Source organism: Macaca mulatta, chromosome 4 (genome assembly GCF_049350105.2).
Source record: "Macaca mulatta isolate MMU2019108-1 chromosome 4, T2T-MMU8v2.0, whole genome shotgun sequence".
Taxonomy (NCBI): domain Eukaryota; kingdom Metazoa; phylum Chordata; class Mammalia; order Primates; family Cercopithecidae; genus Macaca; species Macaca mulatta.
The window spans coordinates 69,969,452-69,996,904 of NC_133409.1; the positions used below are offsets into that span (position 1 = coordinate 69,969,452).

At 42.1% G+C, this 27,453-nt stretch overlaps 1 protein-coding gene and 1 non-coding gene across 2 annotated transcripts in view; one reads left to right on the top strand and one right to left on the bottom strand.

The window, feature by feature from the left end:
- AKAP12 (A-kinase anchoring protein 12) overlaps nt 1–27,453 on the top strand; it is a 122,160-nt gene that overhangs the window by 17,563 nt on the left and 77,144 nt on the right.
- On the bottom strand, nt 24,304–24,405 carry LOC114677817 (U6 spliceosomal RNA). The gene has a single exon (XR_003729259.2). It is a non-coding gene; the product is annotated as a U6 spliceosomal RNA (small nuclear RNA).

A 27,453-nucleotide genomic window follows, 5' to 3' on the forward strand; every position in this document is an offset into this window, starting at 1 on the left:
AGCCTCCTGAGTAGCTGGGATTACAGGTGTGTACCACCATGCCCGGCTAATTTTTGTATTTTCAGTAGAGACAGGGTTTCACTATGTTAGCCAGACTGGTCTTGAACTCCTGACCTCAAGCGATCCGCCCACCTTGGCTTCCCAAAGTGCTGAGATTACAGGCGTGAGCCACCACACCCAGCCCAGCTCCCACTTATAAGTGAGAACATGCAGTATTTGTTTTTTTGTTCCTGACTTAATTCGCCTAGAATAATGGCCTCCAGCTGCATCCATGTTACTGCAAAGGACATGATCTTGTTCTTTTTTATGGCTGCGTGTCGCAACTTTTAAATGTACATTATGTGGGAGGTGCCTCAGATTATCCTGATGAAATATTTCATATGTTTAATCTCTTTATTAAGTTACATCTGTCTAGACTTGCTGATACTTTGGGGATTGGGTGGAAGAGAAAAAGGAGTAGAAAATGAGGATAAGTAAAATTTTTTTGCATTGAGCACACTTTGGATGGTTTTCACTGTTCAGATATTCCTGATAATTTGCATTAGATTTAGTTTTTATTTTTTGGTCTTCAGTAACAACTGTTTATCGAACTAATTTCTGTGGCACGTAACTGCATGTAGAGCTAACCCTCCTGGGGCAAGCTGCGTTATGCCTACAAACTCTCCCTTAACCATATTTTCTGGGGCTAGAGACAATTGGACTACTGTGGAGTGAAAAGCTGTAGATTACTGTGTCCTCAAACCCTCTGCCACTCCTGCAGTGAATACTGGAGGTATTGTAACTGTATGTGAACTTGAACGAAGATCAGGGGAAGGTCACACAGAGCCTTCTTGAATGGAGTTGCAAATTCTTCCTCTGGCACATACAAGTAAAGGGAAATGTCACGAGTTTGTTGCTTTTTATGGTCATGAAGAGGGAAAAATCCCCAAAGCTTATGATTCCTTTGCTGTGAGCTGACCAGCTGGCTTTTTTCAGCATTGAAGAAGAACTTGAGAAGGACACTGATTTATTTTTTCCTTGAATCTGATCACTGACAGTCTCATAGAAAAGCAAATAACTATATTCTGAGATTGTAACTAAACTAAACTTTTAAGAAGGTTGTTCCTTTGTAAAACCTAAAAATCAATGTAGGGCTATTCTTGTAAGATTAGTTTTGGCCACATAAAGAGGAAGAGCTCAATCTACTGATTCCTGCTTCTTAATAAATATCTACGGCCGGGCGCGGTGGCTCAAGCCTGTAATCCCAGCACTTTGGGAGGCCGAGACGGGCGGATCACGAGGTCAGGAGTTCGAGACCATCCTGGCTAACACGGTGAAACCCTGTCTCTACTAAAAAAATACAAAAAACTAGCCGGGCGAGGTGGCGGGCGCCTGTAGTCCCGGCTACTTGGGAGGCTGAGGCAGGAGAATGGCGTAAAAACCCGGGAGGCAGAGCTTGCAGTGAGCTGAGATCCGGCCACTGCACTCCAGCCTGGGCGACACAGCGAGACTCCGTCTCAAAAAAATAAAAAATAAAAAATAAAAAAAATAAAAAAAAATAAATAAATATCTACTAAACTATATATATTTTATTTTATTAATTTATTTATTCGAGACAGGGTCTTGCTGTGTTGTCCAGGCTGGAGTGCAGTGGTGCAATCTTGGCTCCTGGGTTCAAGTGATTCTCCTGCCTCAACCTCCTGAGTAGCTGGGATTACAGGTGTATGCTACCATACGAGCTAATTTTTGTATTTTTAGTAGAGACAGGGTTTCACCATGTTGGTCAGGCTGGTCTTGAACTCCTGACCTCAAGTGATCTGCCCACCTCAGCCTCCCCAAGTGCTGGAATTACAGGTGTGAGCCACTGTGCCCAGCCTGTGTGTGTGTGTATGTATATACATAATATATCTATCTATATATATAGTGTGTATATATATACAAAATAAATGTATGTGTGTATACATATATATATATATATATATATATTTTTTTTTTTTTTGAGACAGAGTCTTGCTCTGTGGCCCAGGCTGGAGTGCAGTGGCACAATCTCGGCTCACTGCAACCTCCACCTCCTGGGTTCAAGCAATTCTTGTGCCTCAGCCTCCCGAGTAGCTGGGATTGCAGGCGCCCGGCACCACGCCTGGCTAATTTTTTGTTTGTTTAGTAGAGACAGGGTTTCACCATGTTGGCTGGGCTGATCTCAAATTCCTGACCTCAGGTAATCCGCCCACCTTGGCCTCCCAAAGTGGTGGGATTACAGGTGTGAGCCGCTGTGCCCAGCCTATATTTTTTAAAATAACATTTTTTCCTAGGAACTCCTTCTTTAAAAATAGCATATATATGTGTGTGTGTATATATATATGTTTAATATGCCTACTTATTGGCCCTTTTCTTCCTTTTCTTTTCTTTTTTTTTTTTTTTTTTTGAGATGGAGTCTCACTCTGTCATCCAGGCTGGAATGCAGTGGCATTGTCAAGACTCATTGCAGCCTCCACCTGCCAGGTTCAAGCTATTCTTGTGCCTCAGCCTCAAGTAGTTGGGACTACAGGTGCATGCCACCATGCCCAGCTAATTTTTGTTTTTGTAGTAGACATGGGTTTTCAGCATGTTGCCCAGGCTGGTCTTGAACTCCTGACCTCAAGTGATCCACCTGCCTCAGCCTCCCAAAGTGCTGGGATTACAGGCGTGAGCCACTGCGCCCAGCTGACCCTTTTCTTCAGTGAAACTTCCTTTTTTTTTCCTTGCACAAAGCATTAACAACGTGAATCAAGGAGATGGGATTGGATGGGCCAATTTGGGGCATTCCACCTGTGTCTGAGGGTTCCTAACACAGTTGTTTTACTGTGTATTTTTGTGTTAATTACGAGGTTGAAACTTGTAGAGAATCAACTAATAACGGGTCAGGTGCATATAGAAATATGAAACATAACAATCTCTTACCGACTGTCAATTCACTAACGTTTATTGGGTTTGAGTGCCTATTAGGTACCAAGCAGTTGTTTGGGCACTTACTTATACATGGTCTTCCCTATGTTACCAACAATTTTTAACTTTTGTGAGGTGGCTGGTATCATTCCCAGTTTTAAAATGAGCCCATAGAGTAGAAATTTAACTAGGAAGTGGAGCTTTTGATTCGATGGCTCTTGAGTTCAGTGCTAGAGGTCTCACTCCTGTTTGGCTGACTCCCCGTCTTGGAGCTCATGCGTATGAGATCACTGCAGTGTGAGAGGGGACTTGGCTATGCTGCCGAATAGGGGATGTCTCTCATTATTAACTTCTGGGATATCAGACAGCTCCTAAGATCCCAGTGCACTCTGCCTTCCTAGGTATTTCAGGATGTGTTACTAAGATCTCCTGTCAAGTAAATGGTGAATGATGATCTTTACTGGCCAGCCCCTTGTTTCAGACCCTGTCCTCACTTCTCCCAGCCCATCATGGTTTAGAGGTGGCCAATGCCAGGCTGTAAGAGCTCTTTGGTTTTGGGTGCAGGTTGTACGTCTGAAATGACAATCGATACTGCACATTTTTCTCTTTAATTTGAATATTGGCCGGGTGCGGTGACTGATGCCTGTAATCCCAGCACTTTGAGAGGCCCCAGGTGGGCGGATCACATGAGGTCAGGAGTTCGAGACCAACCTGGCCAACATGTGAAACGCTGTCTCTACTAAAAATACAAAAATTAGCTGAGCATGGTGATGCGCACCTGTAGTCCTAGCTACCTGGGAGGCTGAGGCAGGAGAATTGCTTGAACCGGGGAGGTAGAAGTTGCAGTGAGCTGAGATTACACCACTGCACTCCAGCCTGGGCGACAGAGTGAGACTCCATCTTCAAAAAAATAAAAAAATAATAAATAGATAAATAAATAAATAAATACAATTTAAAAATAATAATAATATGAATATCACTGAACACCAGGCCTGTATAAGCACCATCTTTCCATTCTTATTTTGTTCTGCCCTTGTTACCTCCCAATTCCTCATCGTCTGCTGTACCCTGGTGAGCTCCATTCCATTTTAAATATATTTCCCCCTTAGGATCATCCCCCGGCTCATTTACCAGCCTGGATCAAGGCATTGTCCCAGGGTTTTAACTGTCTCAAGTTAGAGTTTCAGTCTCACATATATATCTATATATATGTGGACAAGTTTACCCCAAGAATGGCATTTCCTTCTGTCCACTTTTCCTGCCCCTTCCTCTCATAAACAAGATCTGTCTTCTTGTATCAGCACCATCTTGCAGAATGTATCATTGCCTTATGCTGGCCAAGTTAGAAACCTGGAACTTGCTCTTCCTTTCACTCTCCAGCCAATCATGAAGTCCTATTGGTTCTAGTTCTGCTTCTCAGATCTTTTCCTCATTCTCCAAATTTAATTATCCTGTGCAGTGTACCACAACATCAGAGTTCAAGCCAGTCTTCCTTTGATTACGTTTTTCTCTGTGTATGATTGCTTTGCGGATATGATAGTTAGAAAGTGGAAGCACCCTGGAGCCCTGCGACTCAGGACCCTCTGTTTATATTCCTCCAGACTTTTCCTCAACTCTTTTTCTTCTAGCCATGCACCTGTGCATTCCCTTATCCTTCACTCCTCAAGATGCATCTTTGAGGGTTGGCATCTAAAAATCAATGGTTTGGCCGGCTTCAGTGGCTCACTTTGGGAGACCAAGGTGGGTGGAACACCTGAGGTCAGGAGTTCGAGACCAGCCTGGTTAACATGGCGAAACCCCATCTCTACTAAAAATACAAAAATTAACCGGACGTCGTGGCGGGCACCAGCAATCTCAGGAGGCTGAGGCAGGAGAATCGTTTGAACCTGGGAGGCAGAGATTGCAGTGAGCTGAGATTGTACCATTGCACTCCAGCCTGGGTGACAGAATGAGACCCCATCTCAAAATAAAATATAATAAAATAAAAACCAATGGTTTGGCTGGGCACAGTGGCTCACTTCCTGTAATCCCAGCACTTTGGGAGGCCAAGGTGGGTGTATCACTTGAGGTCAGGAGTTCCAGACCATACAAAAATACAACCCGTCTCTAAAAGTACAAATCCCATCTCTAAAAAATACAAAAATTAGCCGGGCATTATGGCGGGTGCCTGTAATCCCAGCTACTTGGGAGGCTGAGGCGGGAGAATCACTTGAACCCGGGAAGCAGAGGTTGCAGTGAGCTAAGACCATGCCATTGCACTCCAGCCTGTCGACAGAGCCAGACTCCGTCTCAAAAACAAACAAACAAAAACAACAATAGTATTTATTTATTTATTTATTTATTTATTTTTGAGATGGCATTTCACTCTTATTCCCCAGGCTGGGATGCAATAGTGTGATCTCGGCTCACCGCAATCTCCGCCACCCGGGTTCAAGCGATCTCCTTCCTCAGCCTCTTGAGTAGCTGGGATTATAGGCATGCGCCACCATGCCCGGCTAACTTTTTGTATTTTTAGTAGAGATGGGATTTCTCCACGTTGATCACACTGGTCTCGAACTCGTGACCTCAGGTGATCTGCCCACCTTGGCCTCCCAAGGTGCTGGTATTACAGGCGTGAACCACTGCGCCCGGCCCGAAACAATGGTTTTCAGATGTTTTCTTGCTGGTCTGCTACATGTTCTTGTTCTGTTCAGTCAGTGCATGTAGTAATAAATAAAGCTCTGCTCATTGCCTTTATGTTAAGTACTTTTTCATGAAGTGCGGTGGCATGGCCTCAGATAAGTGTCTACATAATGCAGTCAACTTTCCAACACCTTAGGTGTCCTCTAAGAAATGCAGACTACAGAATCTTCATCATATTTATATGTAATTGTCCTTTGGGCTCTAAATTTATCCCATTATCAGGCTGGCTTTTATTTTGGGAATTCTGTCTGCATCAGAAACATGGCTAATTGACTTCAACTTCAAGTTCAAACACTTGATTTTTTGGCATTTTCATTTTTAGCAAGTGAGTATCTGGCATGAATTAACTAAAGTTTAGAAGATCTTTGTTTTTCTTCTTCCCTCCGCAACCCCAAAAAGAATACAATTCCTAAAGGCTTTTATAATTTTTATCACAAAATAATAGACTTAGTACAGGGAGGATCTTGCTGAAGCCTTCGTCAGTCAGGACTATTTCTTTTTTTTTTTTTTTTTTTTTTTTGAGACGGAGTCTCGCTGTGTCTCCCAGGCTGGAGTGCAGTGGCGTGATCTCGGCTCACTGCAAGCTCCGCCTCCCGGGTTCACGCCATTCTCCCACCTCAGCCTCCCAAGTAGCTGAGACTACAGGCGCCCGCCACCACGCCCGGCTAGTTTTTTGTATTTTTAGTAGAGACGGGGTTTCACCATGTTAGCCAGGATAGTCTCGATCTCCTGACCTCGTGATCCGCCCGTCTCGGCCTCCCAAAGTGCTGGGATTACAGGCTTGAGCCACCGCGCCCGGCAGTCAGGACTATTTCACCAGTGAACACCATCTCACAGGCCCGCTCGGTCCCTCCTGCTGTTCTTTTTTCAAAGCTAAGAGAGACATTCTGCAACTTCAAATCTAAGCTTTTCTGGGTCTCAATTCCCCTATACTCCAGAGTTCAAGTACATTTTCTTTGCCTGCATATAAAAGGTAGTTGAATAGGTGAAGTTAAGTTAACCTTTAGATTTCTTTCCTTTTGGGGGGTGATTTTGTTTTTTATAGATGGGTGTCACTCTTGCCCAGGCTGGAGTGCAGTGGTGCAGTCCTAGCTTACTGCAGCCTCAATCTCCTGAGCTCAAGCAATCCTCCCACCTCAGCCTCCCGAGTAGCTGGGACTGTGGGCATATAGCACCATGCCTGGCTAATTTCTACATTTTTTTAGACAGGGTCTCAATATGTTGCCCAGGCTGGTCTCCAACTCTTGGACTCAGACAATCTCCCTGCCTTGGCCTCCCAAAATGCTGGAATTACAGGCATGTGTCACCTGTAGTTAAGGTTTCTGGGCCTTAATTTTTCTCTTTGACTCTCACTATGATTCTGTGAGAGTCTACATAACTTAGTGGAAGGAGAATTACCACTTAACTTCCTGAAAGCTTTGCTTTTCCTCTAACTCAGAACTCTTTGTCTAACTCTGTATCTGTGTGAAACTGGTTGTTGAAACATCCATTCAACAGATAATAATAAATTCCTTCTTCAGTTCACATTCTTCATTTTTACTCACTGTACCCTTTTGAGAGATTTTGTTTTTTCCTTTTCTTTTTTCTTTTTATTTTTTTGAGACGGAGTTTCACTCTGTCGCCCAGGCTGGAGTGCAACGAATGGCATGATCTCCGCCCACTGCAACTTTCGCATCCTGGGTTCAAGCGATTCTCCTGTCTCAGCCTCTTGAGTAACTGTGATTACAGGCACCTGCACCCACGCCTGCCTAATTTTTGTGTTTTTAGTAGAGACAGGGTTTCACCATTTTGGCCAGGTTAGTCTCGAACTCCTGACCTCAGGTGATCCTCCTGCCTCGGCCTCCCAAAGTGGTGAGATTATAGGCGTGAGCCACCGTGCCCAGCTCTTGAGAAATCTTACACATGTTCTTGGCTTCCCTTACATCTATGTGCTGTTGAATCCCAAACCCCTGCAGCTCTCCACCTAGTACGCCTCTACTTCATTGTCTTGCCCCTTTAAGCTGAGCCCACCCAGCTCAAATCTACACCGTCTGTTCTCATCCCTGCCAAGGCACTCTCCAGCTTGGGGCAGGTGGAGGGGACACTGTTTCATGAGGAAAGCTAATGGTATGCAGAAAGGATTGAATAAAAGAAAGGAAGAGAATGGAGAACATCCGCTTGGCTGGGGCCCAATATCCAAGCATGCCAAGATGAAAGCAGAGCAGGGTGCGGCCTTGGGAAGGAGACGGGAATGAACTGCTCACATTCCTTGAGGACAAGAGGCCAAAGCCTGCTGGCTCTAAAACTAGTATGTTTAAAGCAAATTATTAGTTTTGCTCAAAGTGCCACTAACATCATAAAAGAATAAGATATACCTGGCCAAGTCCCCATCTCTTAAAAAAAAAAAAAAAAAAAAAAAAAAGAGGTCGGGCATGGTGGCTCACACCTGTAATTCCAGCACTTTGGGAGGCCGAAGTGGGTGGATCACGAGGTCAGGAGTTTGAGACCAGCCTGACCAACATGGTGAAACCCCGTCTCTACTAAGAATACAAAAATTAGCCGTGGTGGCAGGTGACTGTAATCCCAGCTACTCAGGAGGCTGAGGCAGGAGAATAGCTTGAACTCGGGAGGCAGAGGTTGCAGTGAGCCAAGATCTTATCACTGCACTCAAGCCTGGGCAACAGAGTGAGACTTCATCTCAAAAAAAAAAAAAAAAGAATTAAAGATAAACAGTATGATAAATAGTACAAGTTCATATTAGAGGTACATTTTAAGGTAATATATCTGTAATATTTTTGACAAAAATAAATTAATTTAGCTTCAAACATCTCATTCATTTGCAAAGGATGATTTCATTGAAAGCTTAAATCTGTGGGAAAATAATTTTTGTCCAAAAGTTTATGTTGGCCAGGCGCAGTGGCTCACGCCTGTAATCCCAGCACTTTGCGAGGCTGAGGTGGGCAGAATCACCTGAGGTCAGGAGTTCAAGACCAGCCTGGCCAACTGGTGAAACCCTGTCTCGACAAAAATACAGAAAATTAGCCGGGCGTGATGGCAGGCACCTATAATCCCAGCTACTCGGGAAGCTGAGACGGGAGAATCGCTTGAACCCAGGAGGTGGAGGTTGCAGCGAGCTGAGATCACGCTATTGCACTCCAGCCTGGGCAACAGAGCGAGACTCCATCTCAAAAAGAAACAAAAAACAAAAAACTTTTTATTTTAAGGACAAAGTTAAATTTATACGTGTAAATCAAGGCTTTTTTTTTTTTTTTTTTTTTTGCAGTAGCTTTACTGAGATGTAACTCACATACCATATAGTTTACCCCTTTAAAGTGTATAGGTCAGTGGGTTTTAGTAATCAAAGCTTTCTTAGTTGAAAGTGTTATTGAACAACTGGAAGCAGATATTTGTTAACTGGTCTGACTTATGTTCATATGACTGCTTAAAACTTTTCCTTCGCGGGAATTCAGCTAACCCATTCTAAAAATTGTCCAAAAATCCAAATGTAGGAAGGGAACTGCTATTACTATTTGAACTTTAAATAGTCACTGTAGGGATATAGTGACCCAGGAAATCAATTAGCTAAACTGACTTCAATCCAGTAGAGTTAAAACATAACAGAAGAAAACCAACCTGAAAAAAATACAGTAGAAGAAAATAAACATACGGTATTGTACCTTTAGGGAAAAAGGACCACTTAGTTTAAGATTTTAAAATTCAAGAATAATAATGCTTGTTAAAAATCTAACAGTACATGCAAAGGTATATAAAAGCTGCTCTTTGTCCTTTCCCATCCATCCCTCGTCAGTCTCTCACCAGAGGAACCATAGTTAATGGTGATTATAATATCCTTCCTGGCCTACAGTGGATTACTCAACAACTGTGTGAGAAAAGAAATTGGTGATCATTAGGAGTCAGTGTGGGTTCACTAAGAATGAGCCCAACATCAAATTTGTGTAATATTCTTTTTGTTCTTCCTTTAGTTGATCTTTTGGTTGTTGTTTTCAGGTTCCTGGACTCTAGATTTGGGGGACTGGACTGATGATGGTGATTCTGCATTTCACCAAAGTGATCTGACAAAATTGAGTAATTCAGCAGCTCTGTCTAAATGAGGGCTGATCAAAAGTATCTGGAATAAATGTAGTTGATCATCCTGGTCAGAGCTGTCTGCTATAAAACTCTGCTTGGCCTTGCCAGGGTTCTTTATCAACTTGCATGAGAAGTGAAGACAGACATCTCAAAGTGACAAATGATTTAAAAAGTTAAAAGTTAGGATTGATAGCTAATGCTAGATCACATATTTTTCTCTTCTTTTTTTCTTTTTTTTATTTTTTGATCTTTAATAATATTTGTTATCTTATGTCATTGCTTATTTCTTTCACTACTCCTATTTAAATATTTTTCAAACTTAGATATAGTGCCAGCATTTTGGTATAAAGAGGAAAGACAGTGTTAGCTCTCAGTGCAGCAGAGCAGTCAGACTTGAAGACGGCATAAGGAGGAGGAAGGCACTGGATCTGTGGAAGGACAGGGGAGGGAGAAGTCTAGGTAGAATAGAAGAAAAACACCCTGATGAAATGTATCAATTCCTGTGCATTTTAGAAGATCAAATTATAAAGCAATTTGGCAACATGTCTCACCATATCCTTTGCTCCAGTGCTGCTAATTCTGGAAATTCAACAGATAAATAACACAGGGGAGGGAAAACTGCATTCCATAAAATGTTTGTTACAAATGTTTACCATAGCCTTGTTGAAGGTGTTGAAAGATCAGTTCAGTGAATCATGTATGGTACATATACCTGATCATTGTCATTCAGGGGCACAGGAGAAATTTTAGCTACTTGGAGAAATGTTTATGGCTGTGAAATGGGAAAATATGCAGAACTGTATTCCACAATAGTAATTGTATTTAAAAAATGCATGTATGTAGCTAACGGTTGAAAGGAGAACGTGAAAATCACAAGGTGTCAGAATGACAGGGTTTTAGATCGTTTCATCTTTTCAAAACTTTCATTTCTCTAAAAGCCAGCAGATTGATGAGGGGAAGGAATTGAGGATGAGGGAGAATCTAGGTTATAAGTAGGGGAGAAGGTTAAAAAGCTGGGAGTTGAATTGATTTTATATTCACTGTAATCTCAGCTGTGAGAAAGTGGTTAATTAGAGCATTTTGAAGAGACTCTTACACCATATTAATAGAAATAACACCATACTGTTTTTTGCACCGGTCAGCATCTGTTTGGACTATTGTACTTAGTTCTCATAGTCACATTTTAATGTCAGGCATTGGTGCATTGAAGTCAGCATGTAGATTTTTGACCTTAAGAGACTCATTCACATTTTCAACGTTTTCAGCTGTTTGAGAGACAGTTGTCAAAGCACCAGTAAACATCACAGTGTGGAAGAGTCCACAGAAGGCCAAACCCTGGCCAACAGAGAGAGGGTGGGGTGTGGAGTAGGGTTATTAGGTGGTTTTCAGAGCGCCAATCCATTTCCTCTGACGATTTTTGCAAAGACAGTCATCGATGTATAGAACAAATGACAAGATTTTGTGTCTATAGTTATTATTTACCATTTCTGATCCCTGTTTTCAGGACCTATTACATTTCTAGAACATAGCCATAAAAAAGACACCATCGCTATATATCACTATGCTTAATGAAGGCTTTTCATAGGCAAAAAATAACAGGGATAATGGCAGGAAGTTACTGTGTAAAAGGGTCCCTGGAAGGTGGATGTGGTTTCTTCACTGGATTTTTCCATTGCCGGGAGACAGATATCATTCCTCGGGCACCCAAACCTACCTGTCTCGGCATTTGCTGATAGAGTGAGCTGAATGGCCATTGTCCTTGTGCCCTCTTCAGTTGCTCTGACTCCTACGCATGCTCTTTGAGTGCCACCTTCCTGCCTGACAGATGCCATACCCCTCCATCCCCAACTCCCATTTTATCTTTTCCTTTCCTTCTAAGCTGGAACCCTCATGGGACCGACAAGTAACCATTATTAAAACGGTGTGACTGCTAGGTGGGGTGGCTCATGCCTGTAATCCTAGCACTTTGGGAAGCCAAGGCAGGCGGGTCACCTGAGGTCGGGAGTTCGAGACCAGCCTGACCAACATGGAGATGTATTTTTGTATTTCTACTAGAAATACAAAATTAGCTGGGCGTGGTGGTGCATGCCTGTAATCCCAGCTACTTGGGAGGCTGAGGCAGGAGAATTGCTTGAACCCAGGAGGCAGAGGTTGTAGTGAGCCAAGATCGCGCCATTGTACTCCAGCCTGGGCAACAAGAGCGAAACTCCGTCTCAAAACAAACAAACAGCAACAACAAAAAACGGTGTGACTATATGTTCTCAAATACTCGTATTTAAGGCAAAAATAACAGTTGGCAGCTATATAAAACTAGATTTAGCATGAATCTGTTCTTTTTGCTTACAAGGGAAGATAAGACTTCTAACGAAATACCCATATTATATGGAAACTTCCAATTCTATGTAACGTTTCCATTTTGGAAAAGACTAGTGTTTTTTTGTTTGAGTTTTTTTAATTCTTTGAGACAGATTCTGACTGTGTCACCCACGCTGGAGTGCAGCAGTGTGATCTCAGTTCACTACAACCTCTGCCCCCTGGGTTCAAGTGATCCTGCCTCAGCCTCCTGAGTTAGCTGGGACTACAGGCACACGTCACCATGCCCGGCTAATTTTTGTAGAGACGGGGTTTCACCATGATGGCCAGGCTGGTCTGGATCTCCTGTCCTCAAGCGATCCACCCACCTTGGCTTCCCAAATTTCTGGGATTACAGGCATGAGCCACTGTGCCCAGCCTGTTTTGTTTGTTTGTTTGTTTTGTTTTTATCAACATCTAAACCCTTACTTTAATATTACAGAGGGAAAATTGAAAATTGGGCTTAAACCAGGTGTGAGAAACATTTAATGTTTAATGATTAAATCTCACAGTCAAGATGAAAAATGTTCAGTCTTAGGTGAAATCTTTCTCACAAAAGTTTTCTGTGAACATTTGAATGTAGACAGTACAAGTGGCTTTTTAAAAATTTTGAGACAGGTCTTTTTGAAGACATCTGTAGCCTATTCGTAACTGTCCCGTTCAAGGATGGATGATAATCTCAAAATGTCAGTGGCATTTTCAGTTTTTTCATATTTCAATTTTACATTTTTTTCTAAAATTTTTATTATTCAATGCAAAATTTTTCTCAATAGCATTTTAGACTTGTTTGTCATCCTGTTTGTCTTCTCCAAATTGAGTGGAAAAGGAACTTCTTTCTATCATAGAACTTGCCAAGACATCTGGGGAGGATTTCATAATTAAAGAATGTATTTTATTTCCTTTAGGAATTAACAGCACTTGAATCTGATTTGTCATGACACTTCACTGTTGCTCAACTCAAGAGGCATTGTAGTTCTTGTTCATGATTAATAGGAAATGAATACGCTGGAGCAGATACATTTACCCCAGGAAGATATCTCTGGATCACTTTGCTCCGAGCACTCTTCCTCTGAGATATTTTCCTAGTCTCAGTTGCTGGGAAAGTATTAATTGTTCCAGGTTTTTCAGATAACTTTGTTAAGATAATCATTCACATACCATACAATTCACCATACAATTCACCATTTAAAGGGTACAAGTCAGCGGTTTTTAGCATGTTTACAGAGTTGCGTAAGTAACTGTCGTGATCTTTGAACATTTTCACTCCCCAAAGAAACCCCATACCCGTTAGCCGTCACTCTCCATTTCCCATTCCCCTCGTTCCCAGTAACCACAGAGCTACTTTCTGTCTCTCTATGGATTTACCTATTCTGGACATTTTATATAAATGGAATCATACAATATGTGGCCTTTCGTGTCTGGCTTTCATTTATTGTAGTGTTTGCAAGATTCATCCATGTTATAGCGACATCAGTACTTCCTGTTTCTTTTGTTGTTGTTGTTGTTGTTGTTTTTTGAGACAGAGTCTCGCTCTTGTTGCCCAGGTTGGAGTGCAACGGCGCGATCTCGGCTCACTGCAACCTCCACCTCCCGGGTTCAAGCGATTCTCCTGCCTCAGACTACTGAGTAGCTGGGATTACAGGCATATGCCACCACGTGGGGTTAATTTTTTGTATTTTTAGTAAAGATGGAATTTCTCTATGTTGGTCAGGCTGGTCTCGAACTCCCAACCTCAGGTCATCTGCTGGCCTCAGCCTCCCAAAGTGCTGGGATTACAGGGGTGAGCCTCTGAGCCCAACTGTTTTTTTTAATGTCTGTATAATATTCCATTGTATGGATATATCCTACATTTTATTTATCCATGCAGCAGTTGATAGCCACTGGCATTGGGGTTGTTTTCACCTTTTGGCTGTCATGAATAATATTGCTATGAACACTAATGTACAATTCTTTGCCTGAACATAAATGTTTTCATTTCTCTTGGGTATTTATCTAGAAATGAAATTGCTATATGTTTAGCCTTTGTTTAACCTCTTGAAGAACTGGCAGACTTTTCCAAGGCAGCTGCACCATTTTGCATTCTAACCAGCAGTGTATGAGGGTTCCAGTTTTTCCACATCCTTCCATAACACTTGTTATCTGCCCTTTTGGTTAGAGACATCCTAGTGAGTGTGAAGTGACATCTCATTGTGGTTTTGATGTGCATTTCCCTGATAGCTAATCGTGTGGATCCCTTTTGTTTTTAGTGAATGAAGTATCTGGTATTCTCATATGCTGAACTAAAGCTAAAAATTTAAAATGACTTCTGATATGAATGTGTATATAACAGACATCACGATGAATCCAGGTGAGCACTATGCACTCTTAGCAATCAAAGTGTACTTCTCTGGCTTCTGAATAACAGTTTTTAGAGTCCAGATTTAGTATTTACGTAAAGAGTTAATGCTTCTAGTTTGGGGAGTTAGTTGCTAAAATAATAAAATGTCTCCATGGTAGGGAGAGGTGATGGTGGGGAGGTTTGCTGGTGGATGGTTAAGTATGATTCTCACCAAATACGTGGAAGCAGTTTCTTCTGTTAGAGTTACAGGTCAGTATCGTTTTGCCATCTTTGCTTTCCTTCTCCTGTTTGCATCCTTTTTGTTGTTGTTGAACTCTTTTAGAGTAAGTTTTAGATATCAGATACTTTACTCCCAGATAGTTCAGCATCGTCTCCTGGGAATACATTCCTACATTCTTTATTTTTTTGAGACGGAGTCTCACTCTGTCGCCCAGGCTGGAGTGCAGTGGTGCGATGTCCGCTCACTGCAAGCTCCACCTCCCGGGTTCACACCATTCTCCTGCCTCAGCCTCCCGAGTAGCCGGGACTACAGGCGCCCGCCACCACGCCCGGCTAATTTTTTTGTATTTTTAGTAGAAATGGGGTTTCACCGTGTTCACCAGGATGGTCTTGATCTCTTGACCTCGTGATCTGCCTACCTCAGGCTCCCAAAGTGCTGGGATTACAGGTGTGAGCTGCCGCGCCCGGCCTCCTACATTCTTCTGCTTACCCCCAGTGCCATTGTCACAACTAAGAAATTTTTTTTTTGAAACAGATTCTCATTCTGTCGCGCAGGCTACAGTACAATGGAATGATCTCAGCTCACTGTAGCCTCTGCCTCCCAGTGTCACGTGATCCTCCCACTTCAGCCTCCAGAGTAGCTGGGACTACAGGCCTGTGCTACCATGTCCGGCTAATTTTTGTATTTTTTTGTAGAAATGGGGTCTCACTATATTGCCCAGGCTGGTGTTGAACTCCTGAGCTCAAGCAATTGGCCCACCTCGGCCTCCCAGAGTGCTGGGATTACATGTGCGAGCCACTATACCCCCCAGCCCACAACTGAAAAACTTAACATTAATTGATTTTATTTATTTGTTTATTTTTGAGACAGAGTCTTGACTCTCCTACCCAAGCTGGAGTGCAATGGTGTGATTTCGGCTCACTGCAACCTCTGCCTCCTGAGAATCACTCTGTTCAAGTGATTCTCGTGCCTCAGCCTCCTGAGTAGCTGTGACTACAGGCGCCTGCCACCACGCCTGGCTAATTTTTGTGTTTTTAGTAGAGAAGGGGTTTTACCATGTTGATCTGGAACTCCTGACTGCAAATGATCCACCCACCTCGGCCTCCCAAATTGCCGAGATTACAGGCGTGAGCCACCACATCCCACCCAACATTGATTTAATATCATCTAAGATAGAGTTCGTATTCAAACTTCCTCTGTTAGCCTTAAATATATTTTATACCTGCTTTAAAAATTGGGTCCTGGGCCGGGCGCGGTGGTTCAAACCTGTAATTCCAGCACTTTGGGAGGCCGAGACGGGCGGATCACAAGGTCAGGAGATCGAGACCATCCTGGCTAACACAGTGAAACCCCGTCTCTACTAAAAAATACAAAAAAACTAGCCGGGCAAGGTGGCGGGCGCCTGTAGTCCCAGCCACTTGGGAGGCTGAGGCAGGAGAATGGCATGAACCCGGGAGGCGGGGCTTACAGTGAGCCGAGATTGCGCCACTGCACTCCAGCCTGGGCGACAGAACCAGACTCTGCCTCAAAAAAAAAAAAAAATTATGTCCTGGCCAGGCACAGTGGCTCATGCTGTAATCCCTGCACTGTGGGAGGCTGAGGTGGGATGATCACTTGACGTGAGGAGTCCAAGACTAGCCTGGGCAACATCATGAGACTTCATCTCTACAAAAAAAAGTACAAAAAATGAGCCGTGTGGTGGCGTGTGCCTGTAGTCCTAGCTACTTAGGAGGCCCAGGTGGAAGGATCCCTTGAGCCAAGGCGTTTGAGGCTGCAGTGAACTATGATTGCATCACTGCACTCCAGCCTAAGTGACAGAGTGAGAACCTGCTTCAAAAAAACAAAAGAAGAAAAAATGGGGTCCAGCATATAACCAAATTGCATTTGGTCATGTTTCTTTTCTAGTTTCTTAAACTAGAATACTCCCTTTGCCTTTCTGTTTTTCATACTCCCTTTGCCCTCCGGTTTTCATTAGATGATGGATGGATGAATAGATAGATAGATAGATAGATAGATAGATAGATAGATAGATAGATAGATAGATGGATAGATAGATAGATGGAGATAGAGCCTCACTCTGTCACCCAGGCTGCAGTGCAGTGGTACGATCTCGACTCACTGCAACCTCGGTTCACTGCAACCTCTGCCTCCTGGGTTCGAGTGATTCTCCTGACTTAGCCAACCGAGTAGCTGGGATTATAGGCATTTGCCACCATGCCCTGTTCATTTTTGTATTTTTCATAGAGACAGGGTTTTACCATGTCAGGCTGGTCTCGAATTCCTGGCCTCAAACAATCTACCTGCCTTGGCCTCCCAAAGTGCTGGGATTACAGGTATAAGCCACCGCGCCCAGCCCGTGAGATTTATTTTTATGAAGAGCCCAGGCCAGTTGTCTTATTTAGTGGATTTGTCAGATTTATCTATGATTAGATTCAGGCTGGACATTCTTTTTTTTTTTTTTTTTTGAGACAGAGTCTTGCTCTGTCACCCAGGCTGGAGTGCAGTGGTGCAATCTCCACTCACTGCAAGCTCCGCCTCCCAGGTTCATGCTATTCTCCTGCCTCAGCCTCCCGAGTAGCTGGGACTACAGGTGCTCGCCACCATGCCCGGCTGATTTTGTTTTTGTATTTTTAGTAGAGACGGAGTTTCACCGTGTTAGCCAGGATGGTCTTGATCTCCTGACCTTGTGATCCACCCACCTCGGCCTCCCAAAGTGCTGAGATTATGCGCCCGGCCCAGGCTGGACATTCTTAGCAAGAGTACCACCTAGGTGATGCTGCGGTGATGGTGTGGTGATAGTGAATCCTTACTGTTGTATCACAAACAGCAATCACAGACAATGCCTGTCCCTCCCATTATTGGTGATGCTGAGTTGGACTGTTTGATGCTAATAGGGGCTGAGTTTCCCTGTGGGGTACTATTGTAGTTTGATACCGGTGATTCCATTGCCAGTGTCTTCACATCCAGTGATGACTCGCCTAAATCATTGTGAAATGGTGACTGTCTCATCTGTTATTCTTTCTATATTTCTCTATCTGGCATTCTTCCACATAGGTGAGCTTTTTCCTTTTACCCTCATCTCTCCCTTTGTTTTCCCCTTAAAGTTAAACATCTTTTTTCCAACAATGAAGTTATTGAGCGTATTTCCAACTTTTATGTCAAACTTAAGGAAAGCGACCTCCAGCAGGCCAATTCAAAGACTCTTTTGGTAGATATATTTAATAGGAAAAGAATGACTAGGTGGTTACTGTTAGACTAGTTAAAAGAATGAGGCTGGCTGGGCGTGGTGGCTCACGCCTGTAATCCCAGCACTTTGGGAGGCCGAGGCGGGAGGATCACGAGGTCAGAAGTTCGAGACCAGCCTGACCAACATGGTGAAACTCTGTCTCTACTAAAAATACAAAAATTAGCCAGATATGGTGGTGTATGCCTGTAATCCCAGCTACTCGGGAGGCTGAGGCAGGAGAACTGCATGAACCCAGGAGGTAGAGGCTGCAGTAAGCTGAGATTGTGCCACACTCCAGCCTGGATGACAGAGCAAGACTCCGTCTCAAAAAAAAAAAAAAAAAAAAAGAATGAGGACAAAATGGTTTCCTTCAGTTCTTTTTTTTTTTTTTTTTTTTTGAGATAGAATCTTGCTCTTTTGCCCAGGCTGGAGTGCAGTGGCACAATCTTGGCTCACTGCAATCTGGGCTTAGGCAATCCTCTCACCTCAGCCTCCCAAGTAGCTGGGACTACCGGGGCAGGGGCATGCCACTATGCCCTGCTAATTTTTGTATTTTTTTGTAGAGATGAGTTCCACCATGTCACCCAAGCTGGTCTGGAACTCCTGGGCTCAAGCAATCCACCTGCCTCCATCTTCCAAAGTGCTGGGACTACAGGCGTGAGCCACTGCACCCAGCCTACCTTCAGTTCACCTGGGGGTGTGTGGTGATGGTGGAGGAGGTGGGAGGGGTTGGGTGGCAGGGAAGTGGTTTAAAATTATAGATCATGATTTCATTAAAGTGTATCAGAAACATTTTGTTAGGAATGTTTTCCTGAAGAAAGTCATTAATTATGCAAAAAAAGTTCTGTCCTTGATAAGGTAGGGATCTTTAAACATTATAAGTATGGAAATTCGAAATTATAGAAAGATATAAAAATATAACAGAAAATAGAAGTTCCTATTTAACACAACCATTATCACTTTTGTGTGTTCTTAGAAAAAAGCAGTGTTTGTGAGTTGGCGGCATTTCACAATTTTATAGGCAGTTTCTAACTTCAAAGGCATTTTTAAGAAAAGCTCAAGGTCATAGAAACAACAGAATAAAAATGGAGGTAAGAATTTCTAATTGTCACTGGGCTAGGTGACTCATTCCTATAATCCCAGCTCTTTGGGAGACCGAGGCAGATGGATCTCTTGAGCTGAGGAGTTGGAGATCAGCCTCAGCAACATGGGTGAAACCCCACCTCTACAAAAAATATAAAAATTAACCAGGCCTGATGGCACATTCCTGAAGTCCCAGCTACTTGGGAGGCTGAGGTGGGAGGATCGATTGAGCCTGGAAGTTGGAGGCTGCAATGAGCCGTGATCGCGTCACTGCACTGCAGCCTGGGTGACAGAGCAAGACCCTGTCTCAAAAAAAAAATATTTTTTAAATTTTTGTTATAATTGTTCTCACAAACATGTTTGACCCATATGTGATAAAGTGGTAACACTGGTTGTACTCGCCAACCACTGTTTCTGTTCCCCAACAAGGGGATGTAAACCGTCTTTCCTCCCAGCTCTTACTTGCAATGTCTGGAAAACACATTTTGAAAGGCGAGAGGTTTGCATTCGAGAGAGGCTGGGGCTTGGAGGTGTCCCTGGAGTTTAAAAGGCTGAGGTTTCCAGTGCTATTCGCTTTCGGGATGTTGAGCTCTCAGAGTAACAGATGCCCTAAAATTGTAAATTTTCCATCTAGAAAAGGGGAAAAAAAAATCTGTGGAAGAGTGGATTATGAAAAACAAATCTACCCTCCAAGAAGGTGGTCAACAAAACAGAGTAACTGAGACCTTCACTCAGAAATTCCACGATAGCAGACGTCACCTTTCTCATGTTCGTATTTTGTTGTAGAAGACGTTTGGATGAATCATTGACAGTTTTTTTTTTTTTTTAAATCAGAATGCTTTAATACATTTTACATGGATTTAGGAATTTGGATGTTAAAAATGAGAAATCTTCTACGATGGCGTGATCACTGTGAAGGAGTAAGGTTTTTGGGATTATTTTCCTACCATCTGTTGTCAGCAGGACCACCTGCGTATCATTTTCCTTCCATCCAATGTATGACTTCGCCGCCAAGTGGTGCCTTTGTATTTTCCACTCCAGTGTGGGATTGCAGAAAGGCTGTTTTTCTGCTTATTTTTGTTGAATGGTTTTATGCTGATTAGATCAATAGGATACCTCGTTGATCTGGAAAATTGTTCTTATCATCTAGACATCCAGACTGGTTCCATTTGATTGGTTAGCATTTCTCTTTGCAGAAAGAAAATCGCTGGTAAATAAAATTAGACTGAACATAATCATCAATAGATGTCACCACTAAGCATTTGTTTGCCTTGGTCTGACAGTTGTTGGTTAACAAATTGATCAAACTGGAATTGTGTGTGTAAGCATACTTTTGGTGTGGTGTTGAGCCTAAAGAGACCTTGAAATGCAATTTTCAGTGTAGAACAAAAAATATTGTACTTAGATAAAAAAATCTTTCCATGTTCCTGAATGCCCTTTAAAAAAAATCTTGAATAAAATTTAAATGTAGCAAAGCTACAATTGTGTAAAAGTTCATTTTCATAGCAAGGTGTGCTGGTGGTTATAGTCTCTGATGGCAAGTGCTTGTTAATAGAGCCAGGAATAAGTGGCAAATTTTGATTCCTTCCTCCAGGAATTTGCTTCATGTTTGAAAGTGATGAAGACATTTTCATAGCTGCCAGTACCTTCGGTTGCATGTTGGTGTTTTTTAATGTGTTGTTGTTTTTTTTTTCTGCATCAACCCATCAAAACATGTCTATGGTTTTTGCTTAGGGCTGTAATGAAATTGAGAAAGGATGGCTAATTAGAGTAACTTGGCTTAGTCAGCGGTCTGGCCGTTGAAGGGATTCAGTTTCTCCAGTGCTGACCAGCCTTGCAGTCACTGCAGAGCAATCTCCCAGTGGACGGAGCCTCCCTGAGCGTCGCACAAAGAAAAGCCAGCGCAGCTGGGAGTGGCTCCAGGAGCACAAAACACCAGGGGATCCAAGACTTAACTTATGTATTTATTATTTATTTATTTGCCTGTTCCCCCTAGCAAGTCACTGATTGTGCTTTATCATGATCGTATGCTTTTATGACTGCTTTAGATCGCCCATTGATGCTTCTGTCCCTTTTTCTTGATTTATCTATTTAGTAGTAAGATTACAAGGGGACTTGCCCTTTAAGTCTATCTTTTATGGAATGGTATGGAAGGATTGAGTTTTTCTTGGCAGTTTGAGGTGGAATTCTTTGTGTGTGCATCTCCACGAGCACATAATCAATTGAAGCAATTAAAGTCTAATCTTGCTCTTGGTCATTTAGTTAACAAGGAAACAAACAAACCTAAAAACACATACAACAACCTGTGCAGTCTTGAAGATACCGAAGAAAATGAATAGGAATCCGTCCTTTCCTAGGGGTAATTACTTCTGCAGCTGTTTAAAGGTGGGTTTCTACACACGGGGGCTCCAGATGTCCACTGTAGCAGATGGAGATATTGAGCAAATGTCTGAAAATGGCTATTAATTAATGAGGTTGCAAGATACTTTTATCAGTTATGAATGTCACATAGACTGGGATGCTTTAGTAAGCAATACATATGCTATTGATTTAAAAGACAGCCTGGATTTTATCTTTTGGGGGAGTGAAGTACTCGTATGATAGCCACACCTATGGACAAAAATCCTGGTTTTTGTCTCTACTCCTCTTTAAGAAGTGCTTTTTAAATGCAAAATGAATGGAAAGGCATATTGTTTGTAAACATATAGATGTTTCCAATAGGAGAACTTTGTAGAACTGAAATAATTTGAAACAATGCATGCTAAATTCCTTTACCTCAAAATTTGGTTCTTGGTAAGTAATAGGTGTTTAATAGATATTTATTGAATGAGTTAACTATTAGGGCTTTACAAAATGATCAGGTTTAAACCTGCAAGCAGACTCTTGCCTCCTATTTAGCATTTTCTTTGTTAATCTTTTATTTTAACAGGAATATAAATCCTATTTTTTTACTTAGCTTTTTTCTTTTGTTCTTCAACAAATATAAAAGACATTTTCAATGTGAGTAAGAATATAATCAGGAACAAATTTTAAGAGTAATATGTGGGTTTTGTAAGGATTTAGCCTTTATATTGGTTCTTCTGGTGCTGATGTTTTTCCTAATGTTAAATACAGCGTTAATCATTGAAATACGTAAAACATGTTACGTCTTCCCTTTTCAGATCCTTAGAGAATAGCTAATAGGTTTGTGTGTGTGTGTGTGTCTTTTTATTTTTTTCTAGCAAGAAAGATCTCTTTTGTCTTAATATCATGGAAGGGAAATAATAGAAATTGTCCTTTTTTATATTTTATTTAAAATCTACAATGATGAAAATGTATCACTTAAGGTAGTATGTAAAAAGTTTATGGATTAATTTTTTATTAACTTTCTTTGGGGTCTATAATGTATTAATGTGGGTGGATTTACAATGAAGGGGAATTCAGATGTTGTGTTTTTGTTTTTTTGTTTTTTGTTTTTTTTTGAGACAGAGTCTCACTCTGTCACCCAGGCTGGAGTAAAGTGGTGTGATCTTGGCTCACTTCAGCCTTCGCCTCCCGGGTTCAAGTGATTATCCTGCCTCAGCCTCCCAAGTAGCTGGGATTACAGGCACCCACTACCATACCCGGCTAATTTTTGTATCTTTAGTAGAGACAGGGTCTTGCCATGTTGGCCAGGCTGGTCTCGAACTCCTTACCGCAGGTGATCCTCCCTCCTTGACCTACCAAAGGGCCAGGATTACAGGCTTGAGCTACCGCGCCTGGCTGTGTCATGTATTTTTGTCCAAGAAGAACCATAGCATCGTAAATCCAGTTGGAGTCCAGTTTCTGGGAAGTTCTGTTCTTTGAACACTGTTGTGTTGGAGACCACTTTCTCTCTGCAATGAAGTTATTGGTGCTGCAATTAATAAACAGTAGTGTCTAGTTCTTAGCCTAGAACAATGGCTTTTAAAGTGTTCTTCATTAAAACTTACTTCATTTCTATTTTCTGGAATTCCTAGAATAAATTGTTCAATAAGCAGTTATAGTGGATTTGAAATTGGAGTGTCATTACTGCCTACACTGTTTGAGTGGCCTCGAGGGCTCCCACCCAGAACCTGAGTCGGACTTACTTAGGAAGACATTCACTGTTGTTTCAGTGTTTTAAAAGATTGTATTCCCTGGTCTCATCAAAATGTTATTTTTTTTTTTAAGAAAGTAGGGATAGAGAAGGAATTTCTCTGGCATGGTTTCAAATCATAACAAGGTCTGTGATGCTCGGCAAGTAACATTCTTTCAGGACTTGGTTCTCGTCAGTGTCACGAAAGGGACTGGTTTAGGTGATCCTGAAGAACAGCTCTTAGGTTTCAAATTTGTGTGTGTGTGTGATTAACTTAAGAATGGTAAGTTTATTTATATGTAACTCTCTTTGACTGAGGAAAAAATGTACAGCAGTTTTTAATATGTATGCAAGAAGAAACGAGCAATATATGATAAAGGATAAAGGTAGGAAAAATCTGACCATGGAAAAGGCATTCTATTTAAACATTTTTAAAATTTATTTTCTCTCTCTTTCTTTTAAAACTGACCCTTAACACTGCTTGATGAGGCATTTAAATAATAGAAACGGGATGGAGACAATAAGCAAGCGAAAGCTGGTGAGGTGGCATGCACCTGTAGTCCTAGCTACTGACGGGAGGCTGAAGTGGGAGGATTGCTTGAGCCCAGAAGGTCGAGGCTGCAGTGAGCTAATGATTGCACCACTACACTCCATCCTGGGTGATGGAGTGAGACCTGGTCTCTTTAAAAGAGTAAATAAATAAGCAAGTGAAATCAAACTTGAAAAATTTTTTTTAAAATATATTTTTTTAAGCATAAAAGTGGTATATTGTCATTGTGCAAATGCCACCATATAAGAAAAAAAGTTCCTTCATTCCCTCTTGTCTTCTGAGATTTTTCTTACATACACACACAAACATATCCTTTCTGTTGGTTTTTTAAAAAAATATGCATATAGATAATACTGTTGCGTAACTTGCCTTTTTCACTCAATAGGAAATCATAAGCACCTTTTGGTTCAGTGTACACAGACCTGGCTCACTGCTTACTGGCTACATGTTCAGTGGCATGGATATACTCTAATTTACTTAACCAGTCTCTTTACTGATTGACATTTAAATTGATTCTCATGGTCTCCTATTACAAGTAATGCTGAAATTGAACATCCTTTCATATACAGTATAACTTTCATGTATAAAATGAAAATTATGTATAATATACATATTCATTTATGCTTATGCTTGTGCAAATATTTCTGTAGGCCTAATTCCTGGATGAAAGGGAATGCCGCACCCTTCCACCCTTTTCTGTATGATAAATTTCTGACACATTTACTTGTTAACCAAGGAGTGACTTAAGTTTCAAAATATGCTTAATGCATTCAGCTTTCAATAGCTCACGGCACACACTGTATATAAAAATATGGAACACTTTACAAATTGGGGTCTCATCTTTGCATAGGGGCCATGCTAATCTCTGTATCGTTTCAATTTTAGTCTCTGTGCTGCCAAACCAAACAAACGCTCTTTTCTTTCTTTCCTTTTTTTTTTTTTTTTTTTTTTTTTTTTAGAAAGGATCTTCTTCCTCTTATTGCCCAGGCTGGAGGGACACAATCACACCTCACTGTAACCTTGAAGTCCTGGACTCAAGAGACCCTCCCACTTCAGCACCCCCCAAGTAGCTAGGACTACAGTTGTGGGCCACCGTGCCCAGCTCTTTTCGAAAATATTGTAGTATGAGATACTTTACAGAATACTCACAATGCCCCATTTTGGCAATCATATTTCACAAACCTTTGACTTTTGACTGAGTTGCAGTTAGCTTGAAACACTCACATTTTGCTTTCACTTAAGAGAATTACCATTCCTTCTGTGTAATTCTAAAGATATATTACATTTAACAAGGCCATGTTTTAAATTTGCCATTGGCAGCTTCTTTCCATTCTGCAGGAAGTGGCTTTGTTTCTGTACTTTCCTCCTGTTATTTCCTTAGGGTAAACATCTAGGCTTCACGCAAAGTAGAAGGGGCATGTGTGTGGTGGTCAGGATGTGGATTTGAATCCCCAACTCAGCCACTTACATTAGATAAGTCACTTAACTTGCGAGCCTCCCTCTGCAAACTGGATGAAGGTTGCTAAAGAACGTGTTTTTACAAGTTGTGCTAATTTCGATGCTACCTTGAACAAATGAGTGTTCAGATTTGGCCACGTCAGTGATATTGGTAGTGTTACTTTGACAGGTGAAGGATGGTGTTTTAAATTTGCTTTGACTTTTGCATTTCTGTAATTTCTGGGAAGAGATAACCATAATTCTGTAAGTCTATGTTTCGGTTCGCTAATTTAATTTCAGGTTACGAGTAGATTTATTGCCCACTTTATCTTTTGGGGTCTTCTTATATGCTTCAGATCTCATGGTTGATACTTTCACATTTGCAAGAAGTTCTCCTACACTTAGGGAATAATCCCCCAAATCCTAACTCAACCCATTGTGTCTTGATGATGCTATATAGAATTTTAAGTCTTAGAATTGGGGCATTGTATGTGAGGTTAGGACCCAATTTCCTGTGGCTTCATTCTTTTCTCCACACACGTTTTATTTAGTTATTTATTTTTTGTTTGTTTGTTTGTTTAATGAGACAAGGTCTTGCTCTTTTGCCCAGACTAGAGTGCAGTGGTGCTCACTGCAGTCTTGACTTCCTGGACTCAGGTGATCTTCCTGCCTCAGCCTTCTGAGTAGCTAGGAATACAGACCTACACCATACCCTCCCTTCCCCAGCACCCAGCTAATTTTAAATTTTGTCGTAGGGATGAGGTCTCCCTGTGTTGCCCAAGCTGATCAAACACCTGGCCTCAAGAGATCCTCCCAACTTGGCCTCCCAAAGCACTGGGATTATAGGTGTGATCCACCAAGCTCAGTCTGGCGCGACCTCCCATGCCAGAACGGGTGATGCAGGAGCGAGCTGTCCTCTTCCCCTCCTGTTGCTGCTCTCAACTACCCGTACATCTATTTTTATTTTTTCTGAGATGGAGTCTTGCTCTGTCGCCCAGGCTGGAATGCAGTGGTGCAATCTCGGCTCGCTGCAACCTCCGCCTCCCAGGTTCAAGTGATTCTTCTGCCTCAGCCTCCTGAGTAGCTGGGACTACAGGCACATGCCACCATGCCCGACTAATTTTTGTAGTTTTAGTAGAGACAGGGTTTTGCCATGTTGACCAGGCTGGTCTTGATTTCCTGACCTCAGGTGATCCACCCACCTCGGCTTCCCAAAGTGCTGGGATGAGCCACCGTGCCCAGCCCACGCATGGAGATTTTCCAGCCTACATGTCCAACCTTCACCAAAACAAATGCCCTGTAGCCCTTTGGTCTAGAGGTGCCCAGGGAAGAGACTTGCATAGGTTCTGAGAATTCCAAATCTTGGGCCCCCAGGACAGGTGGGATGTTAATTTCAGGAAGGTTTGCCCTTTTGGTTGCCGCGGGGGAAGGATGTAGCCAGAAGAGGCCCAGAATGGGTCTCCCTGAAGTGAGGGGCTCTGCCTGGGTCTGTTGGTGTTACTGCTCACAGGGATTCTTTGAAGCAGTTGCTTATTCCCTGATTTCTCTTGTCTGTCAATTGAATAATGTTTTCCCTGCTGCCTACCTATCAGGTTATTAATTCCTGATCACTGTCAAGGTTTAGGCTGGTCAAACTTGAAATCATTGATTACATAAAGTGTATTATGTATAAAGTGCTAGATTTGTAAGAAAGTTGCTATCTTCATCTTCATTTAGTTTTTATCTTGGCTTAGCTCTTGCTAATTTCCCACAGTACAGCCTGCACTCATGTTATGAAAAAATTTAGATGACTGTTGAAAAACATTCAGGATTTCTTTCTTACTTCTCAGCCCAGGACTGAGCCTTTATGAAAGAGGGCAGCAGGAGATTTTAGAAAAGTGGAGGCCCTTGTACAAGGAGGCTGGGCTCCATTTAATAACGATGAGGAGGCACACTTTAGGAACTAAAGGAGACCAGCATGACAGATTGAGCGTTAAGGCAGAACTAAACAAGAAGCACTCAAAGGCAGGGAGATCAGCTCTTAGGATATTGCATTAAATCAACCATGAAATGCTAAAGCTTGAACTAGGGCAGAAATCAAGCAATGGATACAGACAGCATTGAACACAAAAGAAATGATAGGATTTGAGGGAGCATGAGGATGACCAAGATGCAGAAAATCCCAAGATGATCTCCAGGTTTCTAGGCTTTTCCAACTAGGATGCTAATTTTTTGCCTGAGAAAGAGTATTATCAAGCAAAGACATGGTCTCACTGTTGACCCAGAAAATGGAGGGACAGGGTAACAAAAGCAGTGATCCGTTTTCCATAATACTAATGGTTGACACTGACTGGGTGCTTACTATGTCAGGTGCTGTCCTACACACTTTGTACACTCGTGATAGACACTTGTAAATCCCCATCGTACCAAAGAGGAGGCAAGCCCCTAGAGGTGAAGGAACCTTACAGGTAGGGCCTCTTCTCAAGGCAAGGCATTCTGATCAGAGAATGCCTAAGAGAGGGAGAGACAGAGACAGAAT